Below are 20,343 nucleotides of genomic sequence, written 5' to 3'. Positions count from 1 at the left end.
TTATTGGTGGCCTAGTATAAGAATCACAATAGCCCTTGTATGTGGCAACTTGTCTAACGTGCCAAAAAGTAAAAGCTGAGAGGCATCGACCTTATGGTACTTTTCAGCCACTCCCAGTACCAGACTGGAAGTGGGATAGGATTACAATGGATTTTGTCACTGGACTACCATGCACACCTAAGGGGATGGATGCGATATGGGTGATAGTTGATCGGCTTACTAAGATTGCTTATTTCATTCCCATCAAGACCAAGTTCTCTATGGCCAAGTTAGCACAACTTTTATATGGATAACATAGTGCGCTTGTATGGAGTGCCAGTGAGCATTGTGTCAGATAGAGACCCAAGGTTCACTTCCAGATTTTGGAAAAGCTTCCAGCATGCTTTGGGATCACAATTGAATTTGAGTACTGCTTTCCACCCACAGACTGATGGTCAGTCGGAGCGAACCATACAGATATTAGAAGACATGCTCAGGGCAGGTGTAATGGAAATGTGTGGTAGTTGGGAAGAATATATACCCCTTATGGAGTTTACCTATAACAACAGTTTACCTTTTCTCATTGGGATGGCTCCATATGAGGCATTATATGGTAGGAAGTGTAGAACTCCTCTGTATTGGAATGAGGTAGGCGAATGCCAAATGTTAGCACCTGAAATGATACAGTTGACTTGTGACAAGGTCGATGTTGTTCGAGAAAGGATTAAGGCAGCTCAGTCACGTCAAAAGAGCTATACAGACAACCGCAGGAAAGACATTGAGTTTCAAGCATGAGAAAAGGTGTTTCTCAAGATTTCCCCTACTAAAGGGTTGCAAAGATTCCGTAGAAATGGAAAGTTAAGCCCGAGATACATTGGCCCATTTGAGATCTTAGCTCGGGTCGGCTCAGTAGCCTACATGCTTGCTCTGCCACCTTCACTCGGGAATATTCATAATGTATTCCTCATATCCATGCTGAAGCATTATGTTCATGATCCATCGCATGTATTTCCCATGGAACCAGAATATCTAGAAACTGATATGACCTATACGGAGCAGCCAGCTGAAAACTTAGATAGAAAAGTGAAAACCCTTTGCAATCGCTCCATTTCCTTCGTGAAGGTGCGATGGAAAAATCATTCACTTGAAGAAACATCTTGGGAGAAAGAGGATGAAATCCAAGCCAAGTATCCTCATCTTTTTGAACAACCAGATACGCCAATTTTGAAGACAAAATTTTCAAAAAGGGGGGGGGTAAATGTGATACCCTAGTTTTAAAACCCGATCTAATTACACGATTGACCCGATTTAACCATGCAGGACCCGAACCAGAGAGGGTTAAGGCGGGTTCCTTATGGACCATGATGGCAAGGGTGACTTTGAACACTGGTTAGCCAAACAAGTCCGAGTCAGTGCCAGAGGAGACAGGTGTACCCAAGCCATGCACGTGCACGTATCATAAGGCCATGTACAGATGATGATGGTATGTAGCCATATCCTAAAGCACATATGTCTAATTTACCGTGTGCCAAGAGTCGAACTCCATCAAAATCCCACTTGTTGGCCAATTTTCGATCTCAGGTGGGCGGTCACAGGTGGGCGCATCTGCCCACCTGAGTGACCCACCCATGTGGTTACAAGACATTTTAAAAAGTATAAATAGCTATTATTGTGTTTTTCATTTTCTCATTTATGACACTCGGGCGTTTGGTGAGAAGAGTAAAGAGGAGAGAGAAAAGAAGGGAAAAAGAGAACGGAGAAGAGGAAAAGGGAAGGAAGAGGAAGAAAAAATGGATTTAAGCGGTACCAAGGTTTGATCTTCCCATTCCGACATCGAAAGAGTGATCCCCAACGTGAGAGCTATGATTGGAGGTGAGCAAAGGCTATGTTTCTTAAACTTTCACCAAACCCAAGTAAAACCCTTGATTTGGGTAGGGTTCCTTGAGATCTTGTAAATCCCCTTGAAACGACAAATCTATGGTTTGATAGATGGTCTATGTGTTGATTTTGAAGGATTTGAAGAAGTGTTTACAAGGTTGGAGAAGTATTGGTGATTTCTTGAGCTAAGAAGTGATTTTGGGGTTTTGAAAGAGTTCTTGAGCAAAGAAGGTAAGATGGCTTCTCGATCCTTAAATCTAACTTAGATCTAGGTTAGAATCATCTTATGAGACCTTGAATGTGTGGCAAATGGGTTTGGAAAAGCCCCATTTGATTCCTCAAAGGTTGGGGAAGGTTTCATGGAAAATGGCATTTTTCCACCGAGACCGGTGGGCCAAACGGCCTGCCTGAGGGCACCCACCTGAGAGGGCAGGCCCTTGAGGCCAACCGGTGGGCCCCTACCGGCAGGTCAACCTGCCTGCCAGTCATGACCAGTGGGTCAGGTCCGGTGGGTTGACCTGCCCACCTGTGAAGACCGGTGGACTGTGACAGGTGGGCTGTCTGACCCACCCGAGAGGCCCCCAACATGATTTTTATGTCCAAATGGACCCAAAACGGATGTGTGACCTTATTTTATGATTCTAAACATGATTTTGTTATCAAATCTTGTTAGTATTGATCCCAAAGTGGTGAAATGCTAACCCCCTTCACTTATGATAGGTTCACCGAAATTTACGTTTCTCGCACTGGATCTCACCCGTACCGGGTGTGAATCTTTGTACACAACAAGTAAGTGGGGAGAGGAAATTTGGCCTTATTTTAAGGCTTGTTTGGCATTCATTAAATTGTATCTAGACTAGGCATGTCATCATGCAAATTATATGTAGCTTAGGCATCCTCATATTATTATGACATGTGTGTTGTGTTTATTTTCTCAATGTCAAATGATGATGTGATTATGTGATGAATGATGACATCATTATGCATAATGCATTAATAGATTAGATGTCGTAGTCGGCTTGGAAACGAGTGCATTGGTGGCCTGTGGAATGGGACGTGGTGGCACTATGCAATCATACTATGTCATATAGGAGCATGCGGTTTAGGATTATCATCTTCCCATGCTACGACCCTTCCCAACAGGGGTTGAGGTGTTGGGTTACCATTTGGGAGGAAGCAGTGATCGCGGTTGTCAGGTCACTGTAGTGGTTAGACATACACCCGACTGGTCATTAGGACAGTCGGTAACCTCGGTGGTATATTCAAGAGGGCCAATCGTACTGTTTTTAAATTGCTGGAGTCAGCACCTTTATTTTCTGTCATTTACTTTTATGTTGAGAGCCGGTGGTTGGCATGCTTTACTTTTCCGAGTACTCACGGTGGGCCTTCTCCGGCAGCTCTATGGGCGTGTCACGGGATAGAGTTCGTGGCTCGTACCCAGAGTATACGCGCACTGTGGTTGTAGTACCACTAAACCAAAGACTTAGTAATGTTATTTAGGTGGATGTGATTTAAAATGAATTGCATAGCATATAGTGCATATGGTTGTGATTGTTGTGTGGACTGTTGTGTGGTCCTTCTTTTCACTTGCTGAGCTAGTGAGCTCATCCCAAGTGTACACCTCTTTTAGATGATTTTGTAGGTCACCAGCCTGGGGATCAAGGGTCGGGTCCCACAGTTGAATTCCCCGAATAGGATTGGTGGGTCCCCGAGGACTATGAGCACGACACGGATTGCACGTGCAAGGGCTGTGCTGTGGGACCACAGTAGTGACTCCATACAGGGTTACTTTTTGATTCTTTTGATGATCCCTTTTGTGTACTTAATACGTGAATTGTTATTCTTTTTGTATAAATATCATGCCTGCGGGCCCATATGTATTTATCTATGTACTACAATTTGGGTATCAAGTATATTGGGGATATTTACAAGTAAATTAAGTCTTCCGCTGAACTGTTGAACATTATCTTAGTTGTGTGTATGCTGTGTTGGATACTGTATCAGATGATCCTGGCAGGTTTGGGTTAATCAGAGTTAACCCTATCACCAGTCTGGTTCTGTGTGAACAAGGTGTGACAGTGCTCGTCCGCTTCTGGCAACCACTAGTCTCTCGCACTATACTTTGACCCAGAAGATACTAGATCACCCACCATTGGCACCACAATACCTGCATCATCATCTAAAAAGGGGTGTATACGTGGGGTGAGCTTTCCAACTCTCTCAGTGAGGAGTGGGGTCAAGCACATCCAAGCAAGTCAATAGTAGCAATATTTATGATGCATGATTGTGGAAATTAAACACATAGTCCATGATGCGCGTGATACAATTTGTTTATTGTCCAACTAACAATTCAAACTAAGTCTGGTAAATGCTACTACGGTGCATTAGGATATATCCCTCGTCTTGGAAATTACATCGACTACGTAGTGATACAAACCCTAGCCATGATTAGAAGCCTACTAGACCCCATATGTATCTATGGGTCACCTAGAAAACCCCTGATAATCCCCTCCTGGAAGTCACAAAACCAATAACACATCGGCCATGTCTGACAGGTTCCTGCCTCCGACAACAATCACATCGTACCGTGGGAGTGACACTTCGGGAAGGCTCATCAAACATACCATAATGGGTTATCCAACACCTCAACCTCTGTTGGCAAGGGTGCATAGCATAGGGAGTGATATCTAACCACATATTTACTACATGCCTTTATAATGATACAGTTAGTATGGATTACATGATAGTAGAGAGACCTCGGCCACAAAGTGTAATCCATCTCCAAATACTATCTCGGGGTACACGATACCAGAGAGACCTTGGCCACAAAGTGAAACCTGAGACCGTTTACCTAATCTAGCATACATATCACAGTTGAGTATGGACTACGCAACACCAACAAGACCTCAGCCACAAAGCGTATCCATTTCCAAATGTAGCCCCGGGGTACACGATACCAGCGAGACCTTGGCCACAAAATGTAACCCGCGACTACAATTAACTCTAATGCATAAAATCAATGCATGAATGCAACATGTATATGGCAATCATGATACCGGTACCACCTCAACCACGTCAGATTCTGTCTCACACACACACACCCATCCGAACACAAGGAGATCACAGTACCCGTACCACCTCGACCACACCGGATCCTGTCATACATTTTTATACAATTCATATCATGATTGTAAAATGAAAATTTCAATTAAACATATAATTCTAAGCATGTGAGCAATTAAATAATTAATAAACATTTAAAAATAAACACAATCCATCACTCACCTATTTTACGATTGGTCATATTTGTGTTCAAATATGGCCACCGATCGATCAATTCAATTCTGGCTTCGAGGCACATGCACATCACTATCCTAGACACAAGGGAAGTGTACATCAGTATGCATCAACAACATCAGAAGAAACCCACACAGGTCACCCCCAAAGTGTACAGACACTGTCTCCCAATGACAGTAATGTCACCAGAAACAACCACCGAAAACAGAGCATTCCATAAAAAATATCAGACCTGTTGCCAGTGGAGGTAATAGAGAGCATGTAAAGCTCATATGTTCACTGGAAATATGCCACCGAAAATAGACCCAGTGGAGGCGATGGGCTGTTTTCGATGGAGGTAGGGCAGTCCAACCAATTTGGGACTTTTCGGCTCGGGCTCGATTGCTGGGATTTGTTCCATGGAGTTTGTAGTGGATGTCCCTAACATCATTCTAAGCAAGAAAATTCTAATTCCATCGAGCTATTTGGGAGATACGTTGATCGAACAATCAATACCCTAGTTGGTCTTTTGGCATTACATGTTACCGGAGCTCACTAGGCTTGGTTCGAGCTTGGCAACAACATCAGGAGGGTAGAACACCTATCCTACAACCCTAACATGGTGTGTACCCCAAGATTCCATCCATTCCTAGCTTTGTCTAGGTCAAAATGAAGAGAGAGAGTAGTATGGGAGGTTGCACCTACCTTCGACAGCTATTTCAGCAACAAGGCGGCAGTCGGCACCAAGGTAGGCCTTCAATCCCCTTCTCCTTCCTCTTCTTCTTCTTCCTCCTCTCCTCTTTCTCTCCTCTCCTACATTAGGCACAAGGGAAATGAGGAAATGAATCCTCATTTCCCAACTTATAACTTAAGTTGGCCTTAAGGGTCTGTTTGGTTTGGGCCACCTTTTAACCAATCGGGTTAAATGAGTTTTGGAGCACGAGGACCCTCACATTTAGGTCCGTAAGGTGTTCACATCAAGAGGAAGATGTGGAGAATGATTTGGAATCATTCGGAACCATTTACGATGCGAATGGTGGGACCCACGGGCATTGGAACCTCGACAAAGCCTATGGACCCATCAAAAATAGGCACCGGATTCATGCCTAAGCTACTTCCGATGGCTTGTTTCCAGTGGTCAAGACTGCTTGCTATCTTGATAGCTTGCTATCCCATGGTTGGTCTTACATGGGTGGTTGGCCTCAGACATGCCTAAGGCTTTTCGGCAATTATGATGCATGCCAAAAATCAAGTGTGGGGAGTCGGGTCACTTACCGTCTGGGATCAGAAGGTATGAATCCCCTCCAATTAGATAGGCATGAAATGCACAAACATGTGGGGTCATATCTACCCCTTTGGCAATGCTTAGCCATGAGGCAAAACCTAGTCGTACTTTCGATCTCCGATTCGAGACCTATCATAACAGTTCAAATTTGACCGGATTAGGGCACGGGTGTAACAGAGCTTCTACCCACTTGGTGAAATAATCAATGGCTACCAGGATGAACTCATGACCATTGGATGCTTTAGGGTTGACTTTCCTAATGATGTCAATGCCCCAAGTAGAGAATGGCTAAGGTGAACTGAGCGAATACTGCTCTTTTAGCGGGATATATATGATGTTAGAAAATATCTAACACTTATGGCATTTCTTGACAAAGTCAATGCAATCTGCTTCCATTGTGTTCCAGTAATATCCTAGCCTGAGGATCTTCTTAGATAACATCTTGGCATTCATGTGGGGTCCACAGAGACCTTGATGAATTTTTTCCATGATAGTTGTAGCTTGTTCCTCATCTACACACAACAAATGTATTCCGTCATAGGGTCTTTTGTATAACAAATCCTCTTGGAGAATAAACTGGGTGGCATATCTCCTCAGGAACTTCTTCTCTCTGTCTGTTGTTTCAACTGGGTACTTCCTTTCCCTGATGAAATCCATTATGTGAGCAAACCAAGACCGACCATCCACAGTGAGAGAGTTTACAGAATTCTGATAAATAGGCCTACTTCTTTGTTATACCAAGAATGGTCGGATTCTAGCCATAGGGTTGCACTCTACCATAGATGCCAAGATTGCAAGGGCATCTGCAAACCTGTTGTTATCCCTCTAGAAGTATTAGAACGAAATCTTTTCAAAGTGTCCAATCACCTCTTCCAGATGTTCTTGATATGGTTTCAGCTTCTCATCTCTGGTTTTCCACTTTCCCTGTGTCTGATAGATGACAATGGATGAATCACCATAAACCTTGATCTTTTTCACCCCAATAGTTAAAGCAGTTTCGAGCCCCAAAGCACAAGCTTCATATTCGGTAATATTATTGGTACAGGGGAAGTCGAGGTGAAATGATGAAGGTAAATAAAGGCTGTCAGGAGTGATAAGCAATATTCCTGCGCCACATCCCTTCTGATTGGCTGCTCCATCAAAGAATAACTACCATTCATTAACTGTATCTTCTTCCTCTACTGTTATGATTCCTTCATGGGGAAAGGCATCATCCAAGGATCTTCCATCTTCTGTGGGGTGAGCAACCAAATGATCAACTATGACCTGGCCCTTGATAGATTTCTGAGTAACATAGGTGATGTCAAACTTTGATAGCAAAATTAACCAACGAGCCATCCTTCCTGTTAAGGCTGGTTTTTCGAAGAGATATTTGATAGGATCCATTTTTGAGATTAAATGCACTAGATAGGAAACCATGTAGTGTCATAACCTTTTAGTTGGCCAAATCAACGCAGTGCAAGTTCTTTCCAAAGATGTGTATCAGTCTCATATTCCAGAAACTTCTTGCTGAGGTAATATATGGCATGCTCTACCCCTTTTTTATTTCCTTCTTTCTTCTGTGCTAGCAAAGAGCCCATGGAATATTCTCCCACTGACAAATACAATAGAAGTGGTTCTCCTTCCACTGGTGATGTTAATACTGGTGGGTTCATAAGGTATTCCTTGATCTTGTCAAAGGCTTGTTGGTATTGGTCATTCCATTCTGTGGGTTGATCCTTCTTCAACAGCTTGAAAATTGGTTCACGGATTGTAGTCAGCTGAGCTATGAATCTACTAATATATTGGATGTGACCTAGAAATCCTCATATTTGCTTCTCAGTCTGAGGCATTGGCATTTCCTGAATTTTCTTGATCTTGATAGGGACTTCAATGCCTCTTTCACTCACCAAGAAGCATAACAACTTTCCTGCCGTTACCCCAAATACACACTTCTGATGGTTCAACTTCAGCTAATACTTCTTGATTCTTTCAAAGAATTGCCTTAGTGCTGGAATATGCCCCTGTCGATATTTTGACTTTACTATCATGTCGTCCACATAGACTTCCACATCTTTGTTCATCATATCATGCAATATGGTCGTGGTTGCTCTTTGATAGGTTGTCCCAGCATTCTTCAGTCCAAAAGGCATCACCTTGTAACAATAGGTTCCCCATGGAGTGGTGAAGGCTATTTTCTCAAGGTCTTCTAGGTGCATGATTATTTGGTTGTATCCCGAGAATCCATCCATAACTGTTAACAAAGCATGCCTTACCGTATTATCCACCAATACATCAATGTGAGGTAATGGGAAATCATCTTTTGAGCTTACTTTTTTAAGATCTCGAAAGTCCACACACATTCGTACCTTGCCATCTTTCTTCTGTACTGGGACAATATTGGCCAACCAGTGGGAGTACTTCACCACCTGTAGGAACCCCACACCCCATTGTTTCACAACTTCTTCTCTAATCTTATCACTCCATTCTGGCAGCATTCTTCAAAGCTTCTTTTTTTACTGGCTTTGCCCTAGGGTAAGTCGACAATTGATGCTGCACGATGTTGGGGTCGATACTAGGCATATCTTCATAAGACCAAGTGAAGACCTCGATGAATTCCTTCAGAAGACTAATCATTTGTTCTGCTTCTTCGCCATCAAGGGTAGTGCCAATTTTTACCTCTCGAAGGCATTGGTCGGTTCCTAGATTAATAACTCGAGTATCCTTATGGATGGGTTGGGCTTTCTTTGGTTTGTATTTTTTTTATTAATTCTTAATATTTATAAAGATCATCATCAAAAAAAGGAGGCAAGTCATACTTGGAATCAAAAATTTTATTCATGAAAGAAGGAGTAACAGACTCGACATACAAAGACTCTGGACTCTCCTCAAGAGGGGAGGTTGATATAGAATCATAAACAATAGACTCGACTACAGACTCGATAATTGGCTTGATGCTTTCGCCAGGGGTAATCAGGCTAGTTCACTCAATAGCATGAGGAAACTTGAAGTTTTCTCCAATGCTTGTCCAGTTCAGAAGTGGTTTAGTGGCCTGATGGATGAGGAGGTGTGGCAAAGGGCCTTCTTCTCCTTCTGAGAAAGTTACTACTATTTCTTTAGTGGCGCAAAGGTTCCTCTGGATAGGTGCCCACTTCTTCGTGAATACTAGCTGATCAATCTCGTGTTTTTGGAAGTCGAACTTTCTATGGGGTGAAGATTGGTGGAGACTACTCAATCGTTTTTCTATGAAGTCCATCTTTTCAAGCCTATTGAGGGATGCCATTCTGGTACCTCAGTCACATCTTTGACCACCTTCATGAGCCCTCCCATTGCAATTGGTTTAGGCATAGGTCATACAAACCATCATCCTCTTTGCTCTCCTCTGCTTTTCATATGTGCTTCTTCCTCCAAAAGGATGGGGCTTGAGCTCATGCAACTCTCGGGCTCTTTACCAAGTGAATTACATGGAAAGGGGAACAATTTTCCTACCACAAACAAGATAGGTAAGTAATAAGGTGGGAAGACAACTCTTAAGGTGGGTGAAAGTTCACTAACTCTTTTGTGTCCATCACCTCGAGCCCATATTATTGGTCGATGTACGTAGGAAAATAAAAGGATGTGTGAGTCAATCCCATCAACCTGATGTAATTGTAGCCAGGGGTCTTCATCAGAAAATCTTCTTGTGGCCCCTTGGGAATCTCCATGCCATATTTCACACAGTCCTTTCCTGCAGGTACTTCTCCCAGTCAGTGATAAGGTTGAATTTTAGAACTTCCCTCTTATCCTAGTAGTAAAGAGCTCCGAGCGGGCCTTTTGTTAGTGGCTTAGTTAACTTCAGTTTCTCGAGGAGCCAAATTTGAAAAATAGTAGGACTCCCTTGATAATGATCTAGTTCAAATCTATAGCCATGGCTCATGTCATCGAATCCCTTAAATGTTTTTCAAGAACCGTAGGGATGAAGTCACCTCCTTTCTTCAACTGTTTTACCACCTCAATCAGAATGGGTGGTGCACCATGCCCTGGAGCTTGAAGAATATAGCGAGCTATCATACAAAATAAATAAGCATCTTGTGATCTCTGTTGATGAATTCCTCCCATTGGTAGATATTGGGCAAAGATCTAGGCCACCTTCAGAATGTCAATCTCCCATACCTGACATATTGTTTCACTTCCTCTTCTTTCCATCCGAAGAAGTCTTGAATTTCCTCTGAATAATCTTTCTTCAAAGGTGGTTAGAATAACCTGCCTTTGGGTGGAGATAACATACAAACTCAGAATTCTTCGAGAGTTGGGAAGATCTCTACTAGTCCAAAATAAAATATATGTAGGTTGGCTTCCCAATGTTGAGGCACCTACCAGAGTAATTGGTGTGTAATTTCACACACCCAATCCGACCGAGAAATGACATATTCATGGATTCCAGCAATCCTGGCACCCTCATGTTCATGTCCAAGGTCCATTTCCTCAACATCTCATCTAACGAGCTCATGAATTTTCCTGAAACCATCACAAACAAAAGGGATATGACTTTTACCACTGTTGCATCAAGCTCTTTTTTTTTTTTTTTGACTAATCAAGAATGAGAAATAAATCGACCTTGATAAACTAGTGATGGGTGGCGATTTTCTGTTAGGAGATGGAATCCTGGATAAGAATTTGACGGACCCTAGGTGAATAAGAGATACCTATTGGCCTTGGATGCCAAATGGCGATTCTTGGGGGACACAAACTATGATGATCTTTTAAGCTACTTTAATTATTAATCAAGAAACCAATTTATTGCCTTTAGATGGTTAAGACCACACTTACACATGTCAAGTTGCCTATGTATCCTTGAAAGGAATTAGGTCTGACGTAGTTCAGGCTGTTTCACCCTTTTAGACATAATATTTCTTGAGTTGATCCATGTTGACCAGTCCGGGTATTTCTTAGCCATTGTGGTCTATGAGTTTCATGGCTTTACCTAGTAAAATCTCTTTGACAGTGAAAGGGCCACTCTAGTTGGGCCTGAATTTCCCTCTTGGGTCATGAAGTGGGGCTCTTTGTTCTCGAAGAACAAGTTCCCCCTCCTCTATATGGTGGGGCTTCACATTCTTGTTAAAGGCCCTGGCCATTCTCAGTTGATATTTCTTCAAATTATCCATAGCTTTCATACGCCTTTCATCGAGAAAATTGAGCTCATCATGTTTGGCCTTCACCCACTCTCCTTCAGATAGTTGACTATCAAGAAACACCCTTAGGGATGGTACCATGATTTTCATAGGTAGAACCACGTCAACCCCATATACCAAAGAGAAAGGGGTTACACCCATCGAGGATGTTACAGAAGTTCGGTATGCCCATAAGGCAAGGGGTAATTTATCAGCCCAATCTTTATGTGTTTCTGCCATTTTCCATGAGATGAATTTAATGTTTTTGTTGGCCGCTTTTACTACCCCATTGGTCTGTGGCCTATAAGTGGTAGAGCAATGCCTTCTGATACTGAACATTATGTAGATTTTGTCGGTCTTACCCTAGAAATAGGATCTCTGATCTGATATCAATTCTTGAGATGCTCCATATGGGGCAATGATATTTTATTGAATGAATTTGTCTACCTTAGCAGATTTGAGGACCATATATGACTGAGCTTCTTCCCACTTAGTGAAATAATCAATGGCTACCAAGATGAACTCATGACCATTGGATGCTTTGGGGTTGATCTAATGATATGGATGCCCCAAGTGGAGAATGGCCAAGGTGAACTGAGCGAATGCAACTCTGTTAGAAGGATATGTATAATGTTAGCAAATATTTGACACTTGTGACATTTCTTGACAAAGTCCACATAATCCGTTTCTATTGTGTTCCAGTAATATCCCAGCCTAAGAATCTTTTTAGATAACATCTTAGCATTCATGTGGGGGCCACGAAGACCTTGATGAATTTTCTCCATGATGGTTGTGGCTTGCTCCCCGTCTACACACAACAACTGTAGTCCATTATAGGATCTCTTGTATAACAAATCCTCTTGAAGAATAATCTGGGTGGCATATCTTCTTAGAAATTTCTTTTCTCTGTCAATTGTTTCAATTGGGTACTTCCTTTCCCTGATGAAATCCACTATATGAGCAACCAAGATCGACCGTCCATAGTGAGAGAGTTTACTGAATTCTGATAAATGGGCCTACTTCTTTGCTCCACTAAGAATAGTCGGACCCTAGCCATAGGGTTGTGTTCTACTATAAAAGCGAAGGTTGCAAGGGCATCAGAAAACTTGTTGTTATCTCTCTGGAAGTATTCGAATGAGATCTTCTCAAAGTGTTCAACCACCTCTTCTAGATGTTCTTGATATAGATATAACTTTTCATCTTTGGTCTTCCACTTTCCCTGTGTCTGGTAGATGATGATGGATGAATCACTATAAACTTTGATCCTTTTCACTCCAATAGTCAAAGCAGTTTTGAGCCCCAAAGCACAAGCTTCATATTCAACAATATTGTTGGTACAGGGGAAATCAAGGTGAAATGATGAAGGCAAGTAAAGGCCATCAGGAGTGACGAGCAATATTCCCAAACCAGACCCCTTTTGATTGGATGCTCCATCAAAGAATAAACACCATTCATTAGTTGTGTCTTCTTCCTCTATTGCTATGATTCCTTCATTGGGAAAGGCACATCCAAGGATCTTCCATCTTTTGTGGGGTGGGCAGCCAAATGATTGGCTATGGCCTGCCCCTTGATAGATTTCTAAGTAACATAGGTGATGTCAAACTCTGATAGCAAAAGCAACCAACGGTCCATCCTTCCTGTTAGGGCTGGTTTCTCGAAGAGGTATTTGATGGGATCCATCCTTGAGATTAAGTGCACAGGATAGGAAACCATGTAGTGTCGTAACCTTTTTGTTGCCCAAATCAACGTCACATAAGTTCTTTCCAAAGACGTGTACCGTGTCTCATATTCCAGGAACTTCTTACTAATGTAGTATATGGCATGCTCTGCCCCTTCTTTTATCTCTTTCTGTGCTAGAAAAGAGCCCATGGAATATTCTCCCTTGAATAAGTACAAGAGAGGTGGTTCTCCTTCCACTAGTGGTGTCAATACTGGTTGATTCATGAGGTATCCTTTGATTTTATCGAAAGCTTGTTGGCATTTGTCATTCCATTTTGTGGGCTGATCCTTCTTCAGTAACTTGAAAATTGGTTCACAGATTATAGTCAATTGAACTATGAATCTGCTAATATACTGGATGTGACCCAAAAATCCTCGTATTTGCTTCTCAGTTTGAGGTGTGGGATGAATTGCCTTGATCTTGATAGGGTCGACTTCAATGGCTCTTTCACTCACCAAGAAACCTAACAATTTTCCTACTGTGGCCCCGAATACAAACTTTTGAGGATTCAATTTTAGCTGATACTTCTTGATTCTTTCAAAGAATCGCTTTAGTGCAGGAATATGCCCCTGTCGATCTTTTGACTTTACTATCATGTCGTCCACATAGACTTCCACATCTTTGTTCATCATGTTATGTAATATGGCATAGCTGCTCTTTAATAAGTTGCCCTGGCATTCCTCAATCCAAAAGGCATCACCTTATAACATTACATTCCCCATGGAGTGGTGAAGGCTGTCTTCTCTCGATCCTCTGAGTGCATGCTTATTTGGTTGTATCCTGAGAATCCATCCATAAATGATAACAAAGAATGCCCCATCGTGTTAACCACCAATACATCAATATGAGGTAATGGAAAGTCATCTTTAGGGCTTACTTTGCTAAGATTGCAGAAGTCCACGCACATTCGTACCTCGCCATCTTTCTTCGATACTAGTTCTATGTTGGCCAACCATTGGGGGTATTTCACTACTTGTGGAAAACCTGTATTCCACTGGTTCACAACCTCTTCTCTAATCTTTTTGCTCCATTCTAGACACATTCTTTAAAGATTCTACTTTACCTGCTTTGTCCCAGGGTAAGTCGACAATCGATGCTGCACGATGTTGGGGTCTATACCCGGCATATCCTCATAAGACCAAGCAAAGACCTCGATGAACTCCTTAGAAGACTAATCATCTATTCTGCTTCTTCATTATCAAGGGTAGTGCTAATTTTTACCTCTCGAAGGCATTGGTTGGTTCCTAGATTAATAGCCTGAGTATCCTCAGGGATGGGTTGTGCTTTCTTTGGTTTGTATTTTTTTATAGATTCTTGATATTTATTAAGATCATCACGAGAAAAAGGGGCAAGTCATACTTGAAATCAAAAGTTTCATTCATGAAAAAAGGAGTAACAGACTTGAAATACAAGGACTTTGGACTCTCCTCGAGAGAGGAGGTCGGCACGAAATCATAAACAACAGACTCGTCTACAGACTTGATAACTAGCTTGATGCTTTTTGCAAGGGTATTTAGGCTGGTTGACTCAATAACATGAGCAAACTTGAAGTTTTCTCCAATGCTTGTCCAGTTCATGAGTGGTTCGGTGGCTTGATGGATGAGAATGTGTGGCAAATGGCCATCTTCTCCTTCTGAAAAAGTTGTTACTATTTCTTTAATGGCACAACGGTTTTTCTAGATAGGTGCCTTCTTCTTTACAAATACCAGTTGATCAAACTCGTGCTCTCGAAAACTAAACTTTTTGAGGGACGAGGATTGGTGGAGACTGCTCAATCTTCGTTTTATAAAGTCCATCCTTTCAAGCCTATTAAGGGATGCCATCCCAATGCCTCAGTCACATCTTTGATCACCTTTATGGACCTTCCTATTGCTGTTGATTTGGGCACAGTACATGCAAACCATCATTTTTTGTGCTCTTCTTTGCTTTGCATACGTACTTCTTCCTCTGAAAGGACCAGGCTTGAGCTCATGTAACCCTCGGGGCTCTTGGTTCTTATAGGAGGGAGCAAATGTAACTTTTGAAATCAATGGGAAATGGTAGACTCCAGGTGAGCCTTGTTTTCTTTTCCCATTCTCTTTTCAGGAAGACTCGAGAACTTGCTATCTCCTTTGATTGGATCAATGTTATAGGGTCACCATAGGAAGACCCATTCTCAATTAGTGCAATTTCTGCTATCCCAGTGATGCAACTATCTTGATCACTTTCTTTGACTAGCAGTTGCTATTGTTCCACTTCATGAGTCACCCAGTCAAACTTGTCTTAGAAAAATACTTCAAATCCTAGTTGCATCTTGGCGACGCTTTCATCAAACCATGGCTCCACATTTCCACAAAAAGGAAAATCCTCTCCTTCTTTTACAAAATACCCATTGAGAGTAAGGTAGTAATAGACAAAGATCTTCCTAGTCATCCTCAGCACTTTCTGCCCCTTGGTGGTCGAAGGAGTGTACCTGATACCATTCTTTCCTTTGTTCACTGCCAAACTAGGCTGCTTTGGAACTCCTTGATGATATTTTCCTAGTCCCATACCAAGAAAGCATTGCATATTCTTCATCATCAGTTTCACTGGTGGACTCCAGATGGCTTCATAGTTAGTCAGGATTTCCTCCTTTGGAACTTCTTTGGTAATGGTTGCACAAGTTGTATCTAATTTAAAACCACTTAGTTGAACTTCTTATTCATGTTCTTCTCCATTTTCAATAATGGCCAAGGTGTTAACCACTTTGGGATCCCCGGCTACCGTGATCACCTTTCCCTTATGAATGAACTTCATATTTTTATGGAGGCTAGAGGACATTGCCTTCGTATGATGCAACCAAGCCCTTCCCAAGAGTATGTTAAAGTTGCAGGTATATCAATGACTTGGAAATCAATATCAAACTTCATTGGGCCAATCTTTATGGCAAGGGTAAGGGTGCCAAGGATTTTCCTCTTGGCATTGTCATATGCTAGTATGGTTTGGATAGTCGGCTTCATTTCTTCCAGGTTGATGCCAATACTCTTTGCCGATCTCAAAGGTAGCATATTCAAAGCGGACCCGTTGTTAGCAAGAACCTGGGGAACCACCTTGTCAAGGCATTCTACCATGATGTGGAGAGCTCGATTGTGCTAAACCCCTTTCGGAAGCTCTGAATATGAGAACATCAAGGATTGTACCGTATAGGTTGCCCCTATTATATATGCGAGATGTGCCAAATTTGTCTCGATCAGCACCTGTACATTGGTGAGAGACTGCTTCACGGTGTGTGGGGGATGCTATCAACAATCCCCAAATTGAGATATTAGCCTAGACCATCTTGAGTTGAGCTAGGACTGGATTCTCAAGTTCTCTTTTCAAGCTATTGGTTCCACCCTCATTGGTCCCTGACTATTCCACTGCTAGAGCCTTGCCATTATAGTCTCTTCCACTTTTAGTTTCCATCACTTTGACAAGTTTCTTTACAATAATCTTTATGGGATAACAATCTTCTTCATCACTATTTGTTATGGTGATTATCCCTACCATGGGATCATCCTCGTTGTCTGATTCTCCCTCCTTGCTTGGGGTGGAAAGTTGAGGTCCTCCATAAATATCCATAGCCCTAGCTCTTAATTTTTTGATTGCATTAGAAAGTTGTTGGAATGCAGCGTCTACTACGTATGTGTAACACATGGGTGGGTCACTCAGGTGGGCGGATGCGCCCACCTGTGATCGCCCACCTGAGGGCCAAAAATTGGCCAACCAGTGGGATTTTGATGGAATTCGACTCTCGACATGAATCTCACTCTCGGCATAAGGTATATTATACGTATGTGCTTTAGGATACGGCTACATACCTGCTTTATCCATACATGGCCTTATGATAGGTGCATGAACACAGCTTGGGTACACCAGTCTCCTATGGCACTGACTCGGACTTGTCCGGCCAACTGGTGTTCAAAGTTACCCTTGCCATCATGGTCCACAAGGAACCCACCGTAACCCTCTCCAGTTTGGGCCTTGCATGGTTAAATCGGGTCAACCGTGTAATTAGACCGGGTTTAAAAAGTAGGGTATCACAAACGAAGTCCATTGTAATATTCACCCATTTCTACTCCAGAATAGGTAGGGACTGTATTAACTCATGAGGCCTCTGCCTCTTAGCCTTGACTTACTAGCATGTGGGGCATTTGGACACTTGTGTGGCCACATCATTCTTTATTCCTTTCCACCAGTAGGAGCCTTTGAGGTCCTTGTACATTTTAATGCTGCCGGGGTGAATGGAGTATGGAGAGCTATGTGCCTCTCTCAAAACTGTGTCTCTCAAATCACCATCACTGGGTGCACACAACCTTCCTTGGAACCTGAGAATCTCGCTCTCAGTCATAGAGAAATCTATTCCTTTTGGGTTCCTTCCAGGCATTCTGCTATCTGCTTCTGCAACTCTGCATCAGTAACCTAGGCTGCAGTGATCCTATCCACCAGACTAGGTTGTACCACCAATGTCGATAGTGACATGGTGACACCCTCTACTAATAGCTCCAAGTCTACTTTCCTAGCCTCCTCTAGGAGATACTCATTGGTGGTCAGTGATGCAAGAGTCAGTGACTAGGATTTCTGACTAAGTGCATCAGCTACCACATTGGCCTTTCCTAGGTGGTAGTGGATAGTACAATCATAATCCTTCATCAGCTCTAGCCAATGGCTCTGTCTCATGTTGAGCTCTTTTTGGGTGAAGAAGTACTTGAGGCTTTTATGGTTACTGAAGATCTCTTTCTTTTCACCATATAGGTAGTATCTCCTGATTTTCAGTGTAAAAATCATGCCTGCTAACTCCAAATCATAGGTTGGGTACTTCTTCTCATAATCCTTCAACTGACGAGATGCATAAGCAATGGCTTTCCCATGCTGCATCAATACACAACCCAATCCCAGTTTAGAGGCATCACTCTAAACAACCATACCACCTGTACCGATTGAAAACTAGAGCTAATACCAACCTTTGCCTTAGCTCCTTGAAGCTCTTCTCACAAGCATCAGACCACTCAAAATTTACACCCTTCCATGTGAGTCGGGTCATCAGAGTAGCAATGCAAAGGAAGTTCTCGATAAACCTCCTGTAGTATCCTGCCAATCCTATAAAACTAGGTATGTTTGCCACACTCTTGAGAGTCTCCCATTCTAGAACTGCCTTCACTTTGCCTGAGTCAACCTCTACACCTTAGCTGAAACAATGTGGCCTAGGAATACCACTTGTGACAACCAAAACTCGCACTTGCTAAATTTGGCATAGAGTTGCTTCTCTCTCAGCCGTTACAGTACTAATCTCAGATGAATAGCATGTTTCTTTGTACTCTTGGAGTAGACCAAAATGTCATCAATGAATACAATCACAAACTTATCTAAGATATCTTGGAATACCCAATTCATCAAATCCATAAATGCAGCTGGTGCATTGGTCAACCCGAATGACATTACCAAGAATTCATAATATCCATACCTTGATCTAAAGGCTGTCTTACTGACATCACCATCCTTGATCTTGAGCTGGTGGTAGCCCAATCTAAGGTCGATCTTGAAGAACACCTTGGCACCCTGCAACTGATCAAATAAATCATCTATCCTTGGCAAAGGATACCGGTTCTTGATGGTTAGCTTATTAAGCTCCCGGTAGTCGATGCACAATCTCATACTTCTATCTTTCTTCTTGAAAAATAATACTGGTGCTCCCCATGGAGACACACTAGGTCTAATGAATCCCTTCTTCAGAAGGTCTTGAAGTTACACCTACAATTCCTTTAACTCTATGGGGGCCATACGGTAAGGGGCCTTTGACACTGGTGCTGAATCAGGGAGTAGGTCTATAGCAAACTCTGTCTCTCAGTCTGGTGGCAAGCCTGTCAAGTCATCTGGGAATACATTAGGAAATTCCCTCACCACATCTAGCTTGGTCAATGGCCTAATCTCTATCTCAATATCCATCATAGATGCTAAGTAGCCTTGACATCCCTTATCCAATAGCTTCTTCATCTGGAGTGCAGATATGATAAGTTTCTTGGGTTTCTTGGGCTTATCCCCTTAGAACACAAACTCATCATCATCACAAGGTCTAAAAATGACAGCCTTCTCCACACATAGTACACTGGCTCTGTATGCAGAAAACCAGTCCATTCCTAAAATCATGTCAAAGTCAGTCATATCCAACTCGAACAAGTGAGCATTCAACTCATGATCACCTATGGTCACTGGACAAGGCTCATAAACATAGTTCAAACCCACCACACTTCATGTAGGGGTGCTCATAGCCAAACATTGATTCAATCCTTTAGGTGGAATTCTCATCTTCTTCGCAAATGCTGGTGACACAAACGAATGCGAGGCTCCTGAGTCAAATAAGATATATGTAGGAAATAATGATATCAATAATGTACCTGTCACTATGTCGGGTGTAGCCTCAGCATCTTCTGTAGTTATAGAAAACACTTTGCCCTGTGGTCTCTAGCCCTGTAGGGGCTGTGCTGTAAGGATGTGAATTTACAATTGAAACCGTTTATCAAAATCGAACCAATCCATTTACACCGGAACCGTAAAACCATTTAGTAAATGGTGCGGTTATGGTTTCAAGTTTCAAGTCAATAAGCTAAATGGGTTGGGTTGGTTTTAACCATAAAACACATTGGTTTCAAATCGAATTGAAACCATCTAAATCGAACCGTTTAAAACCATTTAAACTGATCCGATTAATCCGTATAACAATTAAATAAAGTAGGGGTAGTAATCTGTATAATAATTAACAATTAAATTAAATGTCCATCCTACTTTGGTATGATTTATTGCATTTCAGTTGAATTTTAGGCTTTAGATCATGAACTTGTAATCCATATATGTTACAATTTGTTATCACAGATGGGGTTTTTTGGCTGAACCACCTATCATTTTAATATTTTATACTGTAGAAGGCTGGATTTGGATGTTGTATGATATTAATTCTTATTAGTGGTTGCCAATTATTTTTGGATAACGTTATGATCTTCAGTTTAGTCATGGTTGCAAGTTATAACAAACTGATTGTGAACCGTTTTACAAACCATATAGAATAAATTGAAACCAAAACC

Source organism: Macadamia integrifolia, chromosome 5, assembly GCF_013358625.1.
Source record: "Macadamia integrifolia cultivar HAES 741 chromosome 5, SCU_Mint_v3, whole genome shotgun sequence".
In the NCBI taxonomy this organism is placed as follows: Eukaryota; Viridiplantae; Streptophyta; class Magnoliopsida; order Proteales; family Proteaceae; genus Macadamia; species Macadamia integrifolia.
The sequence above is the reverse complement of the archived record's forward strand: the minus strand, read 5'-3'. Positions refer to the sequence as shown.